This window comes from Pteropus medius, unplaced genomic scaffold, assembly GCF_902729225.1.
Source record: "Pteropus medius unplaced genomic scaffold, Ma_sr-lr_union100, whole genome shotgun sequence".
Classification (NCBI taxonomy): Eukaryota; Metazoa; Chordata; class Mammalia; order Chiroptera; family Pteropodidae; genus Pteropus; species Pteropus medius.
This window is the reverse complement of record NW_024345600.1, coordinates 4,930,583-4,954,429: the sequence shown is the minus strand read 5'-3', so window position 1 is coordinate 4,954,429 and position 23,847 is coordinate 4,930,583. Positions and strand designations below refer to the sequence as shown.

General features: G+C 37.8%; 3 pseudogenes; 2 read left to right on the top strand and 1 right to left on the bottom strand.

Annotated features, from left to right (window-relative positions):
- The first annotated feature begins 7,400 nt into the window (after positions 1-7,400).
- On the top strand, positions 7,401-7,518 carry LOC120611812 (uncharacterized; annotated as a pseudogene).
- Positions 7,519-14,466: 6,948 nt separating this feature from the next.
- Positions 14,467-14,585, bottom strand: LOC120611817 (uncharacterized; annotated as a pseudogene).
- Positions 14,586-20,620: 6,035 nt separating this feature from the next.
- LOC120611798 (uncharacterized) lies at positions 20,621-20,738 on the top strand (annotated as a pseudogene).
- The last annotated feature ends 3,109 nt before the right edge of the window (positions 20,739-23,847 follow it).

Below are 23,847 nucleotides of genomic sequence, written 5' to 3'. Positions count from 1 at the left end.
TTTCTTGATATGTAAACCAACATTTCTTACTCACTCCTCAACTTTTCTTTCCTTATCTTTATAAAGTCTTATTTTCCCCTATAACTTTCCCCTAAGAACAATCCCAAGTCAAATTTTGGGGGGTTGTTTTTGGTCCCAGTTCTTTCCCTCTGTACTCTCTTCCCTATTGGTAGAATTCAATTCACCACTTTTTGTTGTTGTTGTCGTTTTTTTACCCTTGCCCCATTTCAGGTCTCCAATGTTCTAGTTTTCTTCCCTTATTCCTCCCATGAAAAAAATTTGAAAACCTTTTACTCTTTAAGGTATTAATATTATCCTTTTCCTGGTGAAAGCAAATGACAACCTTCTTAAACAAGGAACTTACATTTTGATGTGAGAGAATTATTTCAACCCAAACAATGGATCTTTAATGTTGGAATTAAAGGATTGGGTAAAAGTTAGGCAACTTGAGATAAATGCCATCTTGGTACCTTGAAGAGGTAGCAGCCTCACCTGCCTACTCATAAGGTTCACCCTTGTTTTCTCTTCCAAAATTGAGTTGCTCTTGCTCTGCGTCTAACTTTTTCCATATTTCATGCTTATGATTAAAATTCTCCTTTCTCCTTGAGTGAAAAAGTCCTGGAAATTCAAGCCTGCACTGTACTCTCTAAATATAGTTTCGTGCACACTTTCTCTGAGTCTTTTGACTTAAAGGCAGATGTGCAAACCCCAGCTGGTTTGGGCCTTACTTTTGTTGACATCAAGCAGAATAGGTTGCTAGCCACAAGCTCCGCCCTCCTCGGCTTTGAGGTGCTGTAGCAAAAGTTAAATGTTTAACCAAATACTTTACACCTGGTCAGAAGGTGCAAGCAACTTGCAATCTCTAAGTTTCTCCCTTCCTCTATACGGAAGCAGCTGTAACACAGTGAAGAAAGAAATCTGAGAAGAAACAGAAAAGACAGAAGAGCACCAGACAAGAGGGATAAGGAAATGTGCGAGTGATGACAGGTTGACATCAGTTCAGGGGAACCAGAAGATTAGAAGATGGGAATTCACTAATCTCTGTGAGAGGTTTCAGAATGTGTGGTGAAGAGGTCCTGAGAGATCTGGAGCCTCACAGGGTAGAATGGGAGTGTATCAGGAGAACCATGGAAAAGACTGTCAACTCAGGGAGGCAAAAATTTGGTTAAAAATCCAAAGTGCCAATAAAAGTTGAAACTCCTGTATCTTTTAGCATTTTTCACGAACCAAACGTCAGCGAAAGTGACTTGTTGAGTTTCTCTGTGATGGAGAGAGAAACAGGTGGCCACAAGTTTTTTTTTCTAAAAGCCAATCAAGCAAAGCCAGAAGCAGCAGTCAAATGACAACTTCTGGGCAGAATCTAAGATGGAAAAAGCAAATGTTTATATAAATAGAGGTGCAGAGCCCATAGCTTCCTGTTGACAAACGGAGCTTCGCTTCACCTCAAACTCTCAAATTTTTTTTAAATAGCTAATAATGGTCGTCTTTTTTTTTTTTTTCAATTTGTCCAATCACTTTCAATAAGATTCTAGTATTTTCCTAACCCAGGGGTCCTGCAGGGTTTTTTTTTCTCTCTCTCTCTCTGGTGTTTTCCTTTTTTCTCTCTCCCTTTCCCTTTCTTTTGTGTGTTTACCTAGCCACACATCTATGCTGTGTAGCTTTATGGAGTACGTTATTAAATTTATGTAACTATTCATGAAGATTGAATTTAGAATGATCTCATAAATTTGTGAGATCCACTTCCTCCCCTAAACCCCTGAAAAAAGGTAATAGAAGAGCTTTGAGCAAGCATACGATAATATTATAATGGAAAACAACCTGGATTGTATTTAAGGGATTGCTGGCCACTGAGGTATCAACTGTGTCATTATACACTATTTCCTAACATATTTTTCTGTCCCAAGTGGTCAAACACAGGAGTTACAATGCAGAGTAATTAGAACTGAACAGAAAAACATTGCTTCTATTTGTATAAAATTACATTCATATATCCATCCATCCATTCTTGAAAATGGATGAGATTTGTGGGAGAAGAGACATGAAGTAATATTAATACAAATAAGCTTATGGAATGTGTAATATTGACATCAAAATCAATAGGCATTGAAAAAATTACTTCAAAACTATTCATATAAAAATGTTAATATAAAAGCATGAATAACAGCTAGTTTGTTATTAAGAGAAAACAATATTTCTGTTATAATCTACAACTTGATAGTTAAACTATACTTTTATGTTGCCATTATCCTAGAGAAACAGAAAGGTCTGACACAGTGTAATAATAGGTCATTTTAACTACCATAATTTATAAATTAAATTATGACTTTAATCCACAATTAAAGTATAATTCATAAGAATCACAACGGTTCTAATGACATAGAACAGGAATAATTTCTCTTTTGCCACGTAGAAGCTAAAAAATATTGTATCATTTATGCACAGAACATCTAGATCCCAAATCAACATAGTTCTATGTATAATAAAATGTAGTTTATATCATCCTGTTCATTTTAATATAAAAGAATTGGTGTTTGTTTCAAGGCTAGTACTGACATGCCACTCACTAGTAATGTGATCTTAAGTGAATAACTTCTCAACTGTAAACCACTGGTAATACATCTGAGAATTAACAAGATCATGTTTCCAAAGGTTTTGCACCTGTAATATTATAGATATAATAAAATTACAGGACTTTTTCCTACTTAAGCTGATTGGTTTCTCCCTAACTGTTCTTGATTAGATTGGCTCTTCTCTTCTTTCCCTTTAACAAAACGAGGTGACCCTTGCTGGTTAGACAACAAATAGGCAAGTGTGGAAACCTGCAAAGGTGGGCAATGCCACCAATGCTGGCTTCTCTGCAGTCGAGTTAAATTTAATTTTTACCAGCATCCAAAACCTCTTTGACAGGGAATAATCCAGGATTAGTTTTTGTAGGTGCAGCTGGCCCATCCATCCCTGGCATGCTCAAACTTGTGGCCCTTTGGAGGATAGATAAGGTTTAGTCCCTTGAAGTCTCTAATTTAATAGGGAATTTTTATTGAGGTGAAATTCACATAACATAAAATTAACTATTTTAAAGTGTAAAATTCAGTGGCCTTTAGTACATACATTGTTGTAAATCTAGCACTTCTATCTGCTTCCAAAACTTCATCACCCCAAAAGAAAACATTATATTCATTAAAAAGCCACTTCCTATTCCCTCTCTCCCTAGACTCTGAGCACCCACTAATCGGCATTCTACCTCTCTGGATTTACCTATTCTGGATATTTTATATAAATGGAATCATACACTATGTGGCCTTTTGTGTCTTCCATAATCAGAATTTTTAAGATTATCTCTCTGGGGCATAAATTAATTATGCAACATATCCAAGATAATTGTCTCAAACTGACCTTTTTTTATGCTACAGCCATACTAACTTTAAGGAACCTGTGGATGAAGGTCTAAAATAACCAGGATGTGTGGGAGGTGGGGTCATGCTAAATAAATTAACAAAATTGCTGCACGTCCTGAACGGATTGTACTGAACGGATTGGCGGTGTTTAATTGTGCTGAAGTCATTCACTCTTCCTGTCCTCTGGTAACAAAGTGAAGAGATCTTCATTGGTACTTTTAGCCAATGTGTGGGTGGATGGGGGAGGGGAAAATATGTGGGCATCACAGGGCGGGAGAAACCCAGATCAGTTATGTACTAAAGAATTTGGAGCTGCTGATATAGTCAGGTGCCACTTAACAATGGAGGTTGGTTCAGAGAAATGTGTTGTTAGGCAATTTCATAGCATGTACAGCATGTCGCTGTACAAAGAATGCGATTAAATCAAGAGAAATGATGGAATCAAGAGATTCGATAAACACAAGATCGTATGAAGCTGCTGCCAGCTTAACACAGTATACTGTTTACAACAGACCTCTTTTTTTTTTTTGTAAATAGAAAGGGTACACTCTAAAATAACAATAAAAGTGTAGTATAGTAAATATATAAATCAGTAACAGGTATTATGTACTATATATAATTTTATGTGCTATGCTTTTATATGACCAACAGTGCAATAGGTTTGTTTACACCAGCATCACCACAAACACGTGAGGAATGCGTTGCATTGCGTCACTAGGCAATAGGAATTGTTCAGCTTCATTATAATCTCATGGGACCACATGATTGTCCCATGACTATATTTGTTTCTCAAATCTCAAGAATACTGAATTTAATTAAATTAATAGAGGCTGTGATTTAATTAGCAGTAGAAGACAGGCAATGATCAGCACAGACCCTTACAAAAAAAAGAAAGAGAGAGAGAAAACCAAGAAGGAAGAATTTACCAATATGATGCTAGGACTTCCTAGAACAGTGGGTGATCTAATTCCAATGACTGTTAGGGACAATTTAGACAGAAATACGGCATGAGAACCTCAAAACTACTCACTCACATTTTATGACTAATCAGAAAACTTTGAACCATGGAAACAGATAACTCATTGATGATCGTAATTTATATTTTTGAAATATCTTGTCTCTTAATATCTCAGCTATTATAACTTCTTATAAAAACATTGGTTCTTTATAGACTATCTTCCATACGCTAGGCCAATATGCTAAGTCACCTGTTTACATTACTTTTAACAATCCTGCAAAATATTTATTTCAATTCTTTGAGACTCAGTGTTCATGTCTGAAAATTAGGATAATAGGCCGAGATAATATATGCAACATGACTAGAAAAGAACTTGGCATAAAGTGCAGAATAAAAGTTAGCTGTAATTACTATTATTTGTTTACATTTTACACATCGGAAAAATAAAACATAGAGCATTAGACAACATAAAGAAACTTTGCTAGGAAATGGAGATAGAATTCAAATCTTTATGTGCTTAGTTACAAAACTGAACTTTTCCCACTACCCTCTGTCATATCTTATATGTGCATGATCAATGAAGCTTCTTTGGTTAATTTTCCCCTCAAAAATAACTCTTTCGCCTTTTGCCCAGCTCTAGGCTTTTGATGAATGCTTGCTTATAGTTGCTCTCTCAACCTCAGTAAGTCCTGGGCGGCTGCACAGCAGAAGTTGAGTAATTCCTGTATATGTTTAAAGGCCTCTTCCTCAACTTCTTCATACCCCAAGAGATATTCAGTAATATGGCTGGTGGTCAACTGAGAAAAACAAAAATCGGGAAATGCATAAGCTGAAGCACTCCAAAAATCACACTTTCACCCACATGGACCCCTTTTTTGGGCTCTTTCAAAAACAACAAAGTATCATATTGAACAATCTACCTGGTGTCCAAAAATAGTGCCCCGGAGTGTCAATGTCTGAGCATCTTGGCTCTCAGACACAGGAATGTATACCTTGGCCGGGTCCCAAGGGGCCTTCTGGACTCACATCCTGACCATAATGAAACCTCACCTGTGCTTCTCACGATGAAGATCGGCAGTGGTGAAGTCCAGATGTCCAAGATTTAACTCAGCCACCAGAGGCACAATTTCCAAGTCATGTTGTTTTTGTTAAAAATAAACTAATTAGGTTATCCTGGGGTTTTTCAAGAGAAGTTGGTTAGAGGAGAGGATAGTTAGTAAGAAAAACAACTTTTAAAAATAGCTAAATGAAAACCCCACAAAAATGATCTTTTTAAAAATTTCACTAACTCCAAATCCTCAGGAATGAAAAATGCTATTGTAATTATAAGATATGTATTTTTTCCTGTTTTAAAAAGGAGAAAGGTGAACAGGGAATACAGTTTTCTGAGAAATCAAGTTATTTTCTTATGCTGAACAAATCATACCTTTTCGATAACTATTTTGTTACAATTATTATGCAAATTAATTAATACTCAATTTTGTTAGAAAGTTTTCCTTAAGAAGCTTGTATGAAATATGAGTAACATCTCAATTTTATCTTGTCATCATTGTTCTGTTATGACCCATCACTCAAATCAGACTAAGCTACTCGTGGTTGTTAAAACAAAAAAGCACATCCCCACAGTTCTCCCCTTGCTCCTGTTGTTTCTGTCACCTAGAAAGAGATTGAGAAATTTTATCAAGCGTATTCCACATATGTCAGATACCATGCTTTCACATTCCCACATAGCAGCTAAGTAGATCCTCAGAATGACTTTGAGGAAAGAATTCTTTCCCAATATTATGCATTTCGTAGGTGAAAGGACAAAATCTAGGGCCCAAGTCTGTCTCCAAAGACTGTCTTCCAGGAATTCTCCACTCCATATTCTTTATTTATTAAAATATTATTTATTCATCATGGTCTCAGTCAAGCACTATATCTGTCATGAAGCATCGACTTCTATCATCTATGGCGATTTTCTTCTTCCCATGAACTCATGGCACTAAGTGTTGACACATGTCCTGTTACCGGGATTGTACAAGAGGGTAGGAAATGAGTGTTTGTAATGCTTTAGTCAGGACTAATGCTTTCTATAGAGAATCATTGTTCCCCAATTTTTTTTCCCCAATTAAACTATAAAATAAATGCTTGAGTATCGGAGGATATAATCCCTAATAACCCATGTTAGGCTGAAATTGCCCTGAAATCAATGTTTTATCTTCCACGTTTACATGGTGCCATATTAGCACCCTCACTTGTGGGCCTGCCAGATGTGGGCTTATTCTACAAACAGGGGAAAATTAAAATCGTTGGGATTTTCCATGTCATGAGGACTTTTTATATGAGAGTGGGAGAGGATAACAGGAAAAGAATTAAATGTAAACAAAACTAAAGTGCATATTATATTCCACTCCAAACAATATTTTAAAAAATACTGTTTTCCCCTAATATTTGGAAAACTTTCATGTTCTAGGATAGCATGACGTGTTTATCCTGGTTTTGCCTTACTCCCTGATGTATTGCCATGCACTCAAATTTAGGCATATTTCCAGACGTGCTCATCTTATTTAGAGAAGCATAAGGCTAGATGAACACTAATGTTTCAACTTTGAGATGCTATAATTCCACAATTTTCAAAATTGTCTTTAATTTACAGTTAATTCTTCCATATTGTCATTAAAGTTTTGCTTATTTTTAAATTTAAGCAAATCTAAATTCTTTAAGGAGCTATAATGTACATCATGTTCCCCTTCAAAGCTCAGCCTTATGCTTTCTCATAGATCTTCCATAAATAGTAAATGAATAAAGCACTTTTTGAATTGCCCCCAAAGGGGTAGAATATCAAAACAAACCCAACAGAATATTTTTGCTCTCCAGCACCTTCATTTTCAAATACTGAATATCTAAAACATATATGTTGGCAAGAATCTTTATATAGTCTATATACTGAAAAGTAAGACTTTCAAAACAAAAGATGTATCACAGGAATGCACATTGAGTATTTTGTGTTGTGTTTATTGGATTTTGCCAATACCCTATCAAATCTACTTTATAAAATGAAATAAGTCTACGGCCATGCTACCCTGAACAAGTTCAATCCTATCTGATCTCGGAAGCTAAGCAGGGTCGGACCTGGTTAGTACTTGGTGGGAGACCACCTAGGAAGACCAGGTGCTGTAGGCGTAAAAAATAAAAAAATGAAAAATAAGGGATTGTAAGCTGACAAGGTTCTTGTGATCTGTGAGGTCAACTAAGTGTTGCCTCCCTAAAAAGTAAATAAAATAAAATAAATATCTACCAATAATTGTGCTTCAGAAGCCAATTTAGAGGAATTGACTCAATAGCCACCTTTCTATATTCTCTCTCATGCTGCCTGGCCTTGCATGCTTCCCAATATGCAGCATTTTATTTCTCTATGGCTGAGGCTCATGTCCCATCATGGAATTGAGAGATGAGGAAAACATTCTGGTTAAAAATGTCACCAACAGATACTCTTGACAAAACAAAGAGCTCAAAGTCCACGTGTCAATTAGATTGAGATTTAATTACTTGTAGACCAGCCGTCTAAATTGTTTATGTGGGAGAAAAGTTATATCTTGCATAAGCTATTTATTGAGTTTGCCTGATATATGCAGCCAAGCCCTATTCTAAATGATACAGTAATACTGGGTAAACTCCATCTCTGTAACTGTGATGAAGATTTCTGAACCGATATGGCCAACTTGACTAAGATACGTGGGGTTGATTTTAACCAGCATAACAGTGTTGCACGTGTACTGATGTAAGGCTGACTTGGGATCAAATCTCAGTTCCAGCTTTTCTGCTTTCCAGCTGCCTGGTGGTAAACGCATTTGCAATTAGAAGAATGAAATCTCTCTCCAGCCAGAGGCTGAGCAGAAAGGAGGGCCCTAATCTGAGAAGTTATTGCATCTTTTAAAGCAATAGTTTCATAGTTACAGCCAGAATGTGTGTGTGTGTGTGTGTGTGTGTGTGTGTGTGTGTGTGTGTGTGTGTGTGAAGGAGCTGCCATTAAGGAGCATGAGATCCACTTCCAGCAGTTTTCAAAACAGGGATTCACAAACGTGTATGCATAATTCACACTAGACAAATGGTAGAAATAACCCGTGTCCAACAAATGAATAAACAAAATGTGGTAGATACATATAATGGAATATTATTCAACCATAGAATGGAAGTAGTTCTGATACATGCTATAACATGGATGAATCTTGAAAACATTATGCAAAGTGAAATAAGCCAGACACAAAAGAACAAATATTGTATGATTCTACACATATAAATAGGTAAATTCATAGAGACAGAAAGTAGATTAGAGGTTCCCAGGAGCCAGGAGGAGGAGGGAATAGTGAGTTATTGCTTAACTGCTGTGAAGTTTTTTGAGGAGCGGGGTGATGAAAAAGTTTTGGAAACGGATATTGGTGTTGGTCACACAGCACTGTGAATGTAATTAACTGAATTATGCACTTAAAAATGTTTAGAATTGCAAAACAAAGCAAAAGCAAACCAAACAAAAGAAGCATGTGGATCAGCAATGGGCCAGTTTTCTGATTTCTGGCTGGAATAAAAGGGCATAACTGAAAAAGAGAAATGTACAAAAGGAACTAATACGGCTTTGCATAGTCGTGTGGCACACGAACTGCAGCATCAGTGTGGGAGCCTCTCGTTGGGGCAGTTGGAAAATGTTTTCTTTTTTCTTTTTTTGGATTTAGAGATGGTATCACCTCTGAGAATTAAATTTTATCCTTTGGAAGAATGTGCGTGTGCGTGAGTGTGTGTGTGTATTATTCCCTGGACAATTGGATGAAAATATGGCAAAGGCCATCTCACGCCTGAGAGACAACTGGGAGGGATGGGATGCCACACGTCTATACCCACCATGGCTTCTGCAGAGGAAGTCAGAGCCTCCTTCCCTCCCTGCCCACCATCCGGTCATGGAACTGAGCACCAAAGGTGACTACCATCGACTATCATTGATTGTCTTTCTGGTGGCCTGAGGAATATGTTCAGAAATATAATATTTTTTTATATAATTATACTATATAGACTTGGAGAAGTGAACATCTAGAGAGGAATTGGGGTGTGGGCATGAGCCGGGCCCCTGTGGAGAGCTTAATTCTCTGGAAATCTTCTCTTAAGTTATATATATTTTTAAAAACCATAATAATCTATTAATTTATATGACTTTTCTCATGTGTATTAATTCCCTTCTGCTTCTCCAACGTTTCAGTAAAATCTGCTGTACCTTCACAATTCGATGTGGTTGTATTGGAGTAAAGTGAGAGATATCGTTATAAAGGGCAGTGAGGCTTGTCCCACATTACGTCCCGTCCGCTCCCTCCTACAGAGCCCTTGAGAGTGAAACAGCATCATGCCATCTTTCTGGGGACCCACAGTGGAACTAAGAGGAATATGCAATTTATAGAATCGGTCACTGTGAGCACAACTCAGGAGCATACAAGAGACTTTGTCCCCATAACTAGTTTTCTGTATTTGTATTTGTGTTTCCTGCTTACTTTGTATTTTAAAGTGCTTAGCACAATGCCCAACCATACTAAATACTCAAAACTATTAGCTTGGATTAATGCACGTTAGAAATTCCCCTTAATGTCCTGGGATTGATGGGGTGAGGAGAGAAGGGGTAAGGCAGATAAGGAACTCTAAATTTCTATGGTTTAACAAAGGATGGAATTAGAAAGTTTCTAGTTGGGGCATGGAATGCTGAGAAGCAGCAAGCACTCTCTTCCACAACCCAGTCATCGAAGAATCTTAGACTGAGAAGGGAGACAAGAGCTCGTCTATTACCACCTCCCAACCAGTGGTCCTTTCACTTATCCCTAGGCCAGTCAGGTCTCTTGTTATGTGATGTGCACTTTTCTTTCACAGCAAAACATCAGTTTTAATTATATATTTACATGTTCAATTACTTGATTAATGTGTCTCTCCCACTTGGATGTAAGTCCCATGAGATCCTATTGATTCTTTCATTCAATAAGATTTTCCAATGTCTACTATGTGCCAACATTGTACTAGGTACTAGCGATATCACTGTGGAGGGGCAGGGAATGACAGGGGAACAGACAAAAATCCCTCCCATGATGGACCTAAGATTCAGTGAAGATCATAGACAATAGAGTTTTTTAAGGGATAAGTGCTAAGGACAAATATAAATTAGGGAAAGGGGAATGTTTTTGGATGATGAGATATAGTTAAAATTTTAGATACCGTCACTAGAAAAGGCCTTGACTACAATAAAGTGTTTGAGTAAAGACACAACAATATAAGGGATCAAACCATTACTACATATAGGGAAAGAACATTCCAGGCAGAGGACTCAGCAAGTTTAAAGGCAGAGGCAAGAGTGTGTGTTCTTTGTGTAAGCAAGGAAGAGAGTCGAAGATGAGCTCAGACAGGTAAAGCAGGAGCAGATGGCAGAGGGTCTCGTGAACCACTGTAAGGATGTTGGCTATTATTGAGAGGATGAGGAGTCACTGAGAGTTTTGACAGAGTTTTGACGTGACCTAAAATGTTTCAAAAAGGATTACTGATTGTTGTGTGGAGACTAGACTAACTGAAGAAGGGTGGAAGCAGGAAGACCAGTTGGGAGGCTAAACGCCATACATACTGTAGGTTGCTTGGACTTGGAGGTGATGGAAAGTGGTTTGGTATCTAGATTTACTTTGTAAGCAAAGTTAACAGGATTTGCTAATGGATTGGGCATGGGATTTAAAAGGAAGAGAGCAATCAAGGAAGACTGCCAGGTTGGCCTGAGCAATGGAAAGAAATGGCATTGCTACTGAGGTAAGGAAGATGATAAGAGAAGCAGGTTATGTGCTGGGAGAAGAAACAGGTGTTCAATTTTAGGCATGTTTAAGATGTCTATCGAACTTTCAAGTGGAGATGCTGAGGCAGAAGTTGGATACACTTGCCTTGAATCCAAGGGAGAGGTCCAAGTGAGAACCACAGATTTGGGAATCAATGTGTAGTGGTATTTAATGCCTTGAGTCAGGCAGAGAGCAGGGACCCTAACTGCTTTGCTCACCATTGTACGCCCAGCACCCGGCAGTTTCTATCATGTAGTAGGTAATAAGTTTCTATTGAATGAATAAATAGAATGCCTAAGGAGTAAGATAGAGGAGAATCAAAATCTTTAATAGACTACATTGTATGAGGATAGGAACTTCACGCCCCTCATTTAAAAGCCCAACCTGTTTTCCAAGTTCAACGCAGTCATTTAGATGCTGATTCTGTCTGATGAAATAAACACATTTTTATTGTTTGAGATGCTACCGCTTCTGACTTCAAATTAATATTTAGCTTTTGTGAGAAAGATGGCTTATGCAAAAGTTACTCTTGTGTGTAATTATCTAGTCTTCTGGCAATTCTTGTAACATAATCAGAAAGAAAAAAAGAATCAGTGGCTTGAGAGGCAAAATTTCTATGTCCTAAGTCTTACATAACTGACTGAGTTTATTTGCTCAGTCACAAAGCAGGAGCTGTTGGCACTGGTCTCTACTAAGATTCAGAGATATTGTGTAATTGAAGGAATAGATGCTTTTAGCTCCGGGAACAAAAGACACTATTTAAATAAACATTACTATTATTTGCTTTTAATATTAAAGGTCTTACTTGTTACTATGATTATAGTTGACAAAGTATCTACTACTACAGTCTCCTTCCTTATCTTTGTTGCCTGTGGAGCATGAACTGGGTTTTTAGAGAAGCAGCTCTAAAGGAAACTATACATTAAGCAGAGGGCCATCAATCATTTTACTCATGTGACTCTGCCTATGACAACCCCACCCATCTTCACTGGACCCAAACAGGAGGAAGGCTATTGGGGTACCTGGTGGTGGTGATGCTATGGGGGGAGGAGCCCAAAAGAATAAGCTCAAATTTGAATGTATGGGACCAATGAACTCTCAGTCAGTGAAGCAGCAGTGCTTGAATCAAGCTTTCCTTGGCCTAAGACGTTCAGGGAGCCACAAAAGACACCCTGGAATCCACTATGGACAGGTAAAGAGGCAGTCTCCTCATGGGTGACTGCACTGGCTTTTCTCTCAGAGCAAACCTGAGTAATGAGATTGGTACTTATTCTTTTCTCTCCTATAACTATCTGATTCACAAGATCTGCCTGGTCAATATGCACATTTATTTCTCTGGATCTGTGTCATCTTCTGTTCAGATTTTACATGCTGTCTGCCTAATTCTCTTTCTCCTTTTCATATTCAAAAGAACTTTAATATACCATGCATTGACTTGTCCTGAGATCTGTACTGCAGTTGGAACTAGTGTGTGGTAATATTAACATAGCAAATGTTTAGAGACTCAAATCATGAAAAGGAATAGCGATGCTATACTAAAAACAATAGTGGTGATTGTAATAATAATTTCATAAATACTCATCTATAAAAACCACTTAAAGGTAAAATTTTCCTAGGGAGAATTTACTGAATAATTTAGTTAGGTAGTAAGGAAATGGTTTTATTAAATGGCAATATTCAAAATTAATTGCTTGGAAGTCACTATAACTGTGTCTATTATAAGGGGAAAATTTAGTCAAGCAAGTTATTGAATGTTGTATGTTGAGCAGTTAATGGTGTTTTTACTCTTTACCTAGTCTTTCAATTTCTTTAGACATGGCCAAACTTACTTTTTAAATGTGTTCTATAAGATTTTCACAATGTCTTCATATGAAGTTTATGTCAGTTAAGCTACTATTTCAGAACTTATTCTATTCCTACTTTTCTCCATTACTACCAATGTATGAGAATGATACCTAATCCATATACTTTATCTCAATTTAATTCTTTTACAAAGAATTTACACTAGAGTTAAGATTTTTAATGGTAGAGTAAATGTTCTTCAGAAAACTTTCCTAAGGGCAGAAATGTTGAATGTCTTCACCATTTCAATGAGATTTTGAAAACTAATCCGAGGTATAAGTCAGAGGTAAAGGGCTCCGTGGAGACACTTGTATAATGAAATGCAAAACAGTAGTAAAATCAGTGTTGAAATTCAGAGAAAGACAAATTTAAAAAAGGAGGAAAGATGCAATTCAACAGGAGAAAAAGGGAAATATATAATTATCATTAAGGAAGATAATAGCTGCAGAGAGCATTAGCGATGGCACACGGCCGGAGAGGTTGACTTGGTCACGATTATTTTTAACCCATTTGTCTCTGATTAGCAGTGCTGGGGATGCAGCTAGTGTTCTGGCTGAGGGAGCACAGCTGTTCAGACAGCTGTCAACCTGTAGGTATGAAAAATTGCCTCTGCAAGTCCTTTGTATCCAGAAGAGAAACCAAGAGAAGAGCAAGGTGCTAGAAACAGGCTTCTAGCTACAGCTGAAGAGAAGTGATGAATCAAGAAAGTTAATTAACAGGTTACAGTCATGCAATTCACTTCATTGAGACTAGTAACTTCCGACAGAAACCGTAAAGAACTATTGAATATTCATGTGGAGTAGGAAATAACAGTCCCTATGTATTCCGTTACCTATGTCATTTTCTATAATTTTCAGAACACTTTTTCTTCCTCATGGTAGCAGGACCCCGCCACACCTCCTGCAGTGCATGACATAGTTACCCACTTCCCCACCCTTTCTCATCCATACAGCCCAGAAGAGGAGGTTAAATGTAAAAAAAAAAAGTTGGTACGAGATGATGCTTAATTTGTTTAAAACTGACTGGGCCCCAGAGAGAATTTTTTCTTTCTCTTCATTATTAAGCACATGTTATATATTCAATTTACATATGCTATGGGTTATTATACCTAAGTATGTAACAATAGTAATAGTAATCATGGCAGTGCTATGATGATTACCATAATAAATTACTGTCCTTTTAAAATAACACCAATTATTATTAGGTCCTTGTTAGCATCCATTTCCGATTCCTACTAAATATGCATTTGTAATTCTACAATAATATGATTGGCTAATTTTTATATTATTTGACATATATAATGTATATATTGGTGATAGATCTAGTTTTCTGCCTCGAATTTTACTTGATTTTTATTTATTTATTTTTTAGATGAGGCAACCCTTGGTTGACCTCACAGATTGCAAGGACCTTGTCAGCTTACAATCCCTTATTTTTTATTTTTTTATGCCTATAGCACCTGGTCTTTCTAGGTGGTCTCCCATCCAAGTACTAACCAGGCCCAACCCTTCTTAGCTTCCGAGATCAGACTGCATTGGGCTTGTTCAGGGTGGCATGGCCATAGACTGCCTCAGGATTTAAAGTGTATTCCAATAAGCTTAATGCGTGTGAAGCGAGACATGTAAATTGAGACAGCTGTAAAAAGCTCTTGTCCTTGATTATCTACTTAATAATGTTGATATTTGGGTACTTAACTTTTAAATTTAGGGTCCATCACATGTATCACAATATTAAAATATCAGTTCTCAACCTGTGTCCACACAAAGACTGGTACATGAATATTTGCAGGAGCCTTATTCACAATAGCCCCAAAGTGGAAACAAACCACGTGTCCATCAACAGGTAAATGAAAAAAATGTGCTCTATCCATGCAATGAAATGCTGTGCGGTAATAAGGAACTAACTACTGATATAAGCAACATCATGAATGAATTTCAAAGTCATTGTGCTAAGTGAAGGAAGTGAAGGAAGTCAGACACAAAGGAAGAGATAACGTATGATTTATATGAAATTCTGGGACACGAGAAGTAATTTGTAGTTACAGAAAACAGATTAATGGTTGCCTGGGAGATGGAAAGAACTGACTGAAAAGATGGATGAGGAAACTTTGAGGGAGGGGGTGCCCTGGAAATGTTCTGTATCCTGATTGCGGTTGCAGTTTGGGGTGTTTACATCTACCAATATTCATAGAATTGTACATTTTAAATGGGTGAAGTATGTAAATTATACCTCAATGTAAAAAAAAAAAAAATGAAAAAAGTTTCAATTCTCTTGCCAGCAAACCGTATTCAAATCCTTGACTAGGTGTTATTTTTACAAATTATTTGCACTTCTGCCCACTGCCATTAGGTGGCAGAATTATCGCTACAAATTAGATAAATACATTTTTTGAAAAGACTAGGGACAAAAATCTGAGACACTATTAGTGCTTTGAGATCAACCACACTGTATAGCTTGTGTTATGTTCACAACAGCAAAGAAACGTGCCTTAGCAGAGAATATTTCCACAAATTCAATTCAATGCAGTGCTTATTCTTTGCAAGACACTGGGCTAGGAGCTGGGAAACACAGGAGAGGACCAGGCCCTGTATGTGAATATACCATAATATTTAGATCACATTGCTGAGTTAAAAGAGCAGAACACAAAATTACACATGAAATCAGTATAATCAAAATCACGTAAACATATGCTCATAAAGACTAGAAGAAGAAACAAGTTTTAACAGTAATTGTCATTAGACATTGTGTCTTACAATGAAACACATAACATTCCTAATTTTAAAATTCTTTAATATTTTAAATTTTGTAACTTTCTACTTTTTTGTTTTTTTTCAAATTGACAACAGTCACGTCTTACTCTTACACCGTTAAAAAATATATTACTCATAGAGTGACATTTTCTGCCTCAAGTCACAGAAATGGGAAGACAGAGCTATCAGCAATCCATTGATAACAAAGGAGGAAGGCTTTGAGAGAGAGAAGCTGGAGAACAATGAGAAACTACAGGAGGGGTTTTGTTGCTGTTATTTGATTTTGCCTGGCAATTTTTCGATAGCGATTGTGGGAAAGGTCCCACGAGAAGAGTGGAAACTGTGGTTAGGCTTTGAAAGATGTGTAGTTTTTACCCAATGGAAAAAAGGTAGGGAAGCACTTAGTCAGGAGAAGCGCCATCAGCAAGACCCCTGGAAAGAAAAAGGAAAGAGGATTGGTGCCAGAGGGGGCAAGTACTAGGAAAGGAGGCTAGAAACGTAGATCGATGTCCAAATGTAAAAACTGGCCTACGTACCTCATTAAAGAATTGGGAGTTTAGCCTGTGAGCTGAGCGGAATCCTTAGGGGTTTTTCAGTGTGGGAAAGACATGGTCACATCTGGATTTTGGTGAGATCACTCTGGTACAGCTTGGACTGAAGCCAAGAACAGGACAGAGCAGGTACAAATTCAAGAGATGCTTGAAGGGTAGGATCAATAAATTTAGATCATTAATATGAGTGAAGAAGGAGAAGAATCGAAGATGATCCAGCGCCGTTGGCCTGTTTATCTGACATGGAAAAGTCAGGAGGAGAGGCAGGATGGTCAGGACAGAGGGCAGTTTAAAATCTGTTTTGACCATATTAAATTTGAAGTATATATTGAGCATTTAGGTAGAGAGTGCTGGGGAAACCTGAAAATATATTTATGGGACTGAGGAACAAGTTTGTCATTCTAAGTTATCAGCATCTAGAAGACAGCTGTGGGAGGAGACTGTCCTGTGAGCTTGTATGGCTTTGGGGTTCTCGCTATTTCTGTTGGTCTTTAGAATAAGCATGGAAAGGGATTTATGATGGATTCCAAGTTCAGTAGGTCTCAGGCTTCCAGCAAAGGAAGCAGGAGCATCTCTGGTTTGGCCCAAGTAATTATAGATTTAAAAACAGCTGAAGGAAATCCAGGCGTGATCAGAGAATAAGCTGTGCTCCTGCATTTTTCTCCCCCTCTCACCCACAGCCTCCTGATGAAGAAGAGTAAGTTTCTTTACCATTTTAAAAACGTCCGCTGGGCTAAGGGTCGTCATGAGACCTACTTGTGCTATGTGGTGAAGCGGCGAGACAGTGCTACCTCCTTTTCATTGGACTTCGGTCACCTTCGAAACCAGGTATCAACATTTGCTTCCCAGGCAATTAAAAGCTAAACCGTGGGTCCTTTTAGAGCCATTTATCTGTTGATGGTACTACCTTCATTCTGTTTTGTGTGTGTCCCCACTAGATTCCTCAAATCTTTTCTTACTTTTTTACATGTCCATAATAAATATGCCCCAAAGGATGTCATTTTATGTCCTCCCTAACATGCCGGGCACCTTCATGCCACACCTTGCTTCAATGCCAAGGATAACTGCCCCCAAACTTTCCTCCCCTTTCCCCAACATCCGAATTGCCTTTGAGATTAAGGAAGAAATCAAAGGTAAAAGCCTTCTGATTTGGGAGAGTCTTATTAGCTCATTCAAGCTAAATTTTAAATGTGAAAAACAAGTTGTGTCTCTAGAATTTTTTTTAATTAAGGAAGAAAAATTTAAGAAAAATGTTGACTCGATTCAGTTTTCCAAATGGTTTCTCTTCCCTCCTGCTCATACAGACAAGCCATTGAGTACATATAGCACGATGAGACCCAGAAAACAGAAGCCTCAATGGGTCAATTAATTAGATCAATCTTCTAGCATGTAGAAGATCAGAGAATTGCATTTCCAAGAAACTTCTTCACCAAAATCCAGATGGTTTACATAAGCTTCTGCCAATGAGTGTTTCCTCTCTCATAACGTGTGGTGACATCTGGTCTTGGTGGAACACGGCGGGTGGGATGATATTGTCTGGCTCATTGTTTGGTGCTTCTTTTACTATTCGATTTTCTTTGCCTCCATTTGTTTTATGTAAATTATGTCACTGCAGCTGTCTTAGGTACTACTCTCTTTCCCATTTGGTGATATGACACATTCTAACTATAGAAGGCTTTGCTGTTACCAACCCTTCACTTCCCTCTCATGTAATCCTCACAGCACTAGGCTATTTTACGGATAAGATTAGAAGACTCAGGAATGGAGTAACTTGTTTAAGTCACATGAGGGACGATGCCAGGAAATAGAACCTAGGACTTCGGATTCTGAGATTCGTGACTTCTCTGCAATGCTAAGTGGACTTGCTATAGCTCACTACTCCGATTATCATTACAATCACAGGGGTCAGACGATGAGCACACATTATTTAATTGCTCTTAGTCCATAGCAGTGCCTACTACTTCTCTGACAGTCCTCACCTGTAAGCCTCACCATAAGCAATCTTACCTCTTCTAGCCCTTCCAAACATAAATGTTCCTACTTCCACCTAGTGGCCCAGTGTATTTCTACGATGTTACATCACCAGGCACTTCCAAGCCATTTTCCTCCTCAAAGGCTCAAAAAGTAACTTCACAAATTAATTCTCTGCTGAGATAGTGTGATGCCAAACCATCCAAACTCAACTCTTTCATCCTCCCCATTCCTCAGAAAATCCATAGCCGTTCTTCCTCTCCAGAGCCAAGGGTGCAAAGAGTTTTGGCTTACCACTGTGCCTCCAGGCAGTTGCTTACCCTTTCAGTGACATAAAGACAAAACTGCAGACGACCTAAAAAAAGATAACTGTGGGAGGGAGATGGGTTAATGGCTGCAAAGCTACCGGCACCACAACACAGGTCAGGAAACATCAGCTGAGTCCTCCACTCTCTCCCCAGTCAGGCTGCCACGTGGAATTGCTCTTCCTCCGCTACATCTCTGACTGGGACCTGGATCCTGGCCGGTGCTACCGTGTTACCTGGTTCACGTCTTGGAGTCCTTGCTACGATTGTGCCCGGCACGTGGCTGACTTTCTGAGAGGGAATCCCAACCTCAGTCTGAGGATCTTCACCGCACGCCTCTACTTCTGCGATGGCTTCAAGGCTGAGCCCGAGGGGCTGCGGCGGCTGCACCGCGCCGGGGTCCAAATCGCCATCATGACCTTCAAAGGTGCAAGAGGGACCTTTCTGCTGACTCTGAGCAGCAGCTCTCCTTTGGGATTACGAACCACACTGAGGAGTCAGGAGAGAAATCCAAGGGGTGGGGTGGGGGAGAGTTCTAGTTCACTTTTGGAGCCCAAAATTATCAGCTAGAATTGGAGAAAAAGAATTGATGGCTTAGACACAAGGCTTTGGGGTAAATGAGAATTAAAAAGGGAACAGGCATTTCTTTCTTTCCTCTAGATTTGAGACCGGAGCTATCTAACCACGCCCTATTCCCCATCCCCTCTTTTAAAGATTATTTTTATTGCTGGAATACTTTTGTGGAAAACCATGAAAAAACTTTCAAAGCTTGGGAGGGGCTGCATGAAAACTCAGTTCGCCTCTCCAGACAGCTTCGACGCATCCTTTTGGTAAGGGGCTCATTGCTTATTTCCTTTCTCCAAAGTCTTTTCCTGGAGCTACTTATGTTCCCTTTTCTTACATTTCTTACATTCCCATTTTTGTGCGTTTGTGTATTTATCACTCATTTTTCCTCCGATGAAAACCTTATTTTCTCTGTCTTTTTTGTCGTCCCTTCTCCTTCGACTGAGTCTGCTCTTCTGCTGTTTCACAATTCAGAGCCCTCTGCCAGGATGCTTTTCCCTCCTGCCCCCTTTCCTCACTCACACGTCTTTGTTTTGCGAGACTCTCAGGATTTATTTCCCTCCCGGTAGAATTCCTTCGTCTCCTCTTCCTATCTCTTCTTCCTTCCTCCCAGCGTAGTTTCTTCCACGTTACAAAGTCATCCACTCAATTTATTTCTCTTTCTCTGCAGCCCCTATATGAGGTCGATGACTTACGAGATGCGTTTCGTACTTTGGGACTTTGATACCAACCTCCAAGAATGTCACATGCAATGAAATATCTCTGAAGATAGTGGGTAAAAGAACGATCCTTCAAGAGTTCTATCTTTTCCTCAACTCTCAATTTCTTAAGAGTTTGGAGAAATAATATTTATATATATGACTTTAAATATATATATTGAAAATAGAGAAGGAACACAGACCCAGCAGGGTAATGCTGCAACTGGTGCCGTTTATAATGCAACAATGCCCCCTTCTGGGAAACTACGGAACTGCAGGGTCTGGGAACGGAGAAAGCCGAAGGTCAATCTGCAAAAGTTCGGTGAGAGGGTCAGATGTTTTCATAATCAGTATCTTTTATTATTTGATGCATTCTGAATTTTCAGTGATATCAGTGATAAATTTTTCTACTCCTTTCCTGTGGGGTTCACTTTCAAATGAACAAACTTCCTTCAGACTATGATTTATATTACCTCCTGATGAGAGAATTTGGGTGATTGTAACCCCAAGCTATCTCTTCAGAGCATTCATATCCAAACATATGCTGTGTTTTAATTATCTGAAGCATGTCTTTATGTTTTTACACGAGAGGATTTTTTTCTTGGTTTGGAATATGCATGGTCGCCTTCAAGTTATTTTATAATAAAGGATCTTAAAGTGAATATGAGGATTGTGAAGATGACACCCATGAGTAGATGCTTCCAGTAACATCTAGAAACGCACATCTTTTTAAAGTAGTCCATAGTTTAGAAACCACAACCAGTCTACAGCCATTCCACCCTGACCACACCTGATCTTGTCTGATCTCGGAAGCTAAGTGGGTTAGGCCTGGTTAGTACTTGGATGGGAGACCACCTAGGAAGACCAGGTGCTGTAGGCAATTAAAAGAAAAGAAAGAAACCACAACCAAAACTTCACATTTGATAACGAATGTTTGGAAGGGAGTGGCTTGAATATCATTGACAAGAGAAAAATCTATTCTCTGCTATGGGTTTTTTAACCTCAGCAATGTTAACCAGGTCATGATTTTCTACTTTTTGTATATATGATGCTTCTCTCAAAGAAATGTCCACTATATAAGACAGTGTAACAGAAGAGAGGGAAGGACGACAGAGCATTGCGAAGAAATAATGTTTTATCCAGCAAAATGTAGGGAAATAACATGGCAGAGAATGCCTATCTGTCCCTAACAACTATCTTTGACTGTGAAAAAAATATTCAGAATAATCATATCACTGTGCAGTTATTACCCAGCAACCCTTGTAATGCAGATGACCAGATCCACAAGTTGAATGCACAATTGTGTTGTTTTAATCTTATTGTATATAAGTTGGTGAGAGTTAAATATTAAAAATCCTTATTTCATGTATCCATTCATATTTTATGTTATGCTACATGGTGTCTACTTTTGTTATAATTTCCTTTTCAGTTATATTGAAATGGATTCCTTAATGTCTTATAAATTTATACCCTTAGAAATGATTCTAATAACAAAGTATATAATTGTTACATAGTATAACATTGTCATAATATTGCTATGAAATCATTTTTAGTATATTTTTCTCACAGCAAATTTGATTCTGGCTTATTTAGATCAACTGAATAAATGATAAATAATTTTGGAAGTTTTGGAGATGAAATGCTGAATAAAGTAATTCTAAAAAGGATTTATAAAAAGTTAAGTTAAAAAGTCAATATGCTGGAATAGACTTGAGAGTCCAGATATTAGCCCCTTTGTCTATGTTCAATTGATTTCTGACAAGGGTGCCAAGACCATTCAATGGGAGAAAGAATAGTCTTTTCAACAAATGGTGATGGGATAACTGGATATCCATATGTCAAAGGACTGATTTGGGCCTCTTCCACATACCATATACAAAAATTAACTCAAAATTTATCAAATATCTAAATGTAAAAGTTAAAACTATAAAAACCTTAGAAAGAAATATAGGTAGAAGTCTTCATGCTAGGATATGATAACGGTCTTCTAAATGGCACCAGAAGCACAAGCAACAAGAAAAAAATAGAGAAATTAGACTTCATCAAAAACTTTTGTGCATCAAAGAAAGTGAAAAGTCAACTCACAGAATGGGGAAAAAACTGTTTACAAATAACATACTGATAAAAATTTAGTATCCAGGTTACATAAAGAACTCTTAGATCTTATAACAAAAGACAACCAAAATTAAGAATGGCCAAAAGACTTAGACATTTCTCCACGAAGATTTACAGATGGCTAACAAGTGCATAAAAAAATGCTCAACATCCTTAGTCATTAGGGGAATGCAAAGCAAAAACACAATGACATACCTCTCAAAACTACTAGCAGACAAAAAGTAAAAACACTCAAATGTCTATCAACTGATGAATGGATAAACAAATGTAGTATATCTATACAATGGTATTTTATTCAGTCATAAAAAGGAATGAAGGATTCATATACTGAAACATGCTACAACATGGATAAATCTTAAAATCATTGTGCTAAGTGAAAGAATCCAGACCACCCCCCCAAAAAAGCCACATATTATATGATTCCATTTATATGAAATGTCCAAAATAGGTAAATCCACAGAGACAGAAAGATTAGTGGTTGCCAGGGGCTGGAAGGAGAAGGGAATGTAGTAACTACTTAATAAGATGGAGTTTCTTTTGGGGATGATGAAAATGGTCTGGAATTCAATAGTGGTAATGGTTGCAAAACATTGTGATAGTACTGAAAACCACTGAATCGTATACTTTCAAGTGTTATGTGAATTTAATCTCATTTTTTAAAAAGTCCATGACTTTGGAGTCAGGCCACCCTGAATTCAAGTTCTGGTTGCATACAACAATGGGCAAGGTATTTAACCTGGGTAAAGCCTTAATTTCTCATCTGTAAAATGGGTATGGATAGTGTTAACTTTTCATGTACAGATAGTCCCTGATTTATAATTTTTTGACTTATGGTTTTCCATCTTTATGATGGTGCAAAAGTGATATGCAATTCAGTAGAAACTGTACTTCAAATTCTGAACGTTCATCTTTCTCTGGGCTAGCAATATGCATTATGATACTCTTTCATGATTCTGGGCAGCTCCCACTCAACCACGCAATTACAAGGATAAACAACCGATATTCTACAGTGTACTGTGTTGCCAGCGTTTTTTTAATATTGTGTTCTGAGCACATTTAAGGTAGGCTAAGCTACAATATTGGATAGGTTAGGTGTATTAAAAATATTTTCAACTTAAGATAGTATTTTCAACTTACAATGGGCTTATCGGGATATAATCCCATAAGTCTAGGAGCAACTTATTTTTGGTATTAAATTCCCAGATAATACAAAGCTAGCACTATCATAGTGAATAGCAGTGCCATTCTCTGTCTACATAAGAGAAACCTAGAAATCATCCCTGACATCACCTCCTATCCCCATATCCAGTCCTATAGACATAGTGTACGGGACGTCGCAATGGATCTGAGGCACCCCAAAATACCAAATACCCACCTCTCTTGGCTAAAATGAATGACTGCTACTTCTTAGATTTATTGACCTACCCGATCATAGAACTGACCCCTTTCCCTTGCCATATCTAATCTAAAGCAAATCCCCATTTTCTTAGACCCTCCCCCAAATCACCAAACCAAAACCTTAATTCTATAATTGAATTAATAGTCATGAAGTGTCTCAGTAAGAGAAACACCCTCTAATTGAGACACTTCATGCTTCCCCAGGTGTTCTTTTACTGCAAGAGTAATAAATCCAACATGTTCAACTATAGGTGTGTTCTTCGTGTGGTTTTTGGCTGAAGGTTGTTGACACACCTTAGTTGGAGCTATTAACATCTCTTGTTTAGTCCATGGAGTCTTGTTTAGTAATGGAGTTCACTAATTTTTATTACATTTTACTTAGAATCATTCTATGGTGGTGATGATAATGGTTTTAAAGAAAATTTTATAAGCAATAGATGCCTCATCTGCTGTTCATTCATTTGTTCTTCCTAATA